Genomic DNA, 1528 nt, shown 5'->3' with positions numbered 1-1528 from the left:
GATTGGCCCTGAGTTCATGGGAAACACCAGTGAGGCTGTGCTGCCATCTACTGGCCATGATTGGTAAGTGCATTAAGCCTTAGGGTTCTCAGAAAGGGAGCAGGAGGGTAAAGACAAGCTGCGCAAGGATGAGGAGCTGAGCATGCGCAGTGATAGCTCAGTGTGCACCAGAGGGGCAATGTGACGTTTCCAAGGGATTTTTATACTTGCCACTAATAAATGTATTATTAGTGGAAAACCTGAGATTCATGCCAAACCTTCCCTTTGGAACAGAAATCACCGTGACAGCTATTTTCAGACAGCCCCTAACTGAACTCCACAAGTAAACATGCCATTTTCCAAGAAAACTAACTTTACTTCGGCAGTTCCTTTGCATCCTGAGCCACACTGTATCTGATACACACTCACTAGCCCTGCTCTGACTCCCTACAGGTGCCGAAATAAGTCTAATACCTTTTCACAGCCTTTTCAAATACTCGTAGCCACCACCACGCACCCCACAACCTGTCTTCCCTCACGCATCTTCCAAATGATGGCGTCTGAAGCCCACGCACTGCCTTGTCCCTTTCCTCTGCACGTGAAGTGCAGTCCCTCAGGGACCTCAGAATTGGAGTGTCGGTCCACAGCCCCAAGGCGCGGGGCTACCCGCCTGCCCACACTGCCCCTGTCTAGCAGGCCAAGTGGGGATGGGGAGAGAGCTCAGCAGCTGAAGCGCCGGCCTGGCAAGCAAAAGATACTGAGTTCAATCCCCAGAACGTATATATGGCTGAATACCACATCAGATTTGGGGATCCTGCTTTTTCCTACCTGTGCTATTGCTCAATCATCCTGGATCTCTGGAGGTGTACAGTTGTTATTTTTTTTAATGCCACTTTATTTTTTTAAGAAATATTTATCAGAGTTAGGCATAGGGGCACACACATGTAATCACAGTACCTGGAAGGCTGAGGCAGAAAGATCATGAATTCTAGAACAGCCTAAGCTACATTGGAAGACCCTGTCTAAAGGGAAAAAAAAAAAAAAGAAGAAGAAATAATTCATACATTATGGACAAGACAAATGAGACCTCGCTACACACACACACACACACACACACACACACACACAGCTGCAGGGTTAGGAAGAAACCCAGGTCAAAGCTACACCCCTAGCTGGGCATGGTGGTGCATGTGGCTTTAATCCCAGCACTCAAGAGGCTGAGGCAGTAGGATCACCACAAGTTCAAGGTCAGCCTAGACTCTGTAGTGAGATTAAGGACAGCCTAAACTACATAGCAGACCTTATCTAAAATAAAAAATAAAAATGAAAAACCTGCACTACGACAGCTGAGCCAGAAAACACTGCGATAGAGGCCAACACTGACTTGATGGGGGTGGGGGCTCTCATCAATTGCCTGTGAAAAACCTTGCACTCTTGGTTCCTTTGGCTCAGTGTTCCTCATAGCAAGCTCAAAATGACAGAAGAGGGTATAAATGTCGATGGTCCCTTTGGCGGTCATGGCTGGATTAGGCATTTCCTGGCCAATCAG

Source organism: Octodon degus, unplaced genomic scaffold (genome assembly GCF_000260255.1).
Source record: "Octodon degus isolate 3935 unplaced genomic scaffold, OctDeg1.0 scaffold00197, whole genome shotgun sequence".
NCBI classification, from domain to species: domain Eukaryota; kingdom Metazoa; phylum Chordata; class Mammalia; order Rodentia; family Octodontidae; genus Octodon; species Octodon degus.
Note: the sequence above shows the minus strand (reverse complement) of the source record.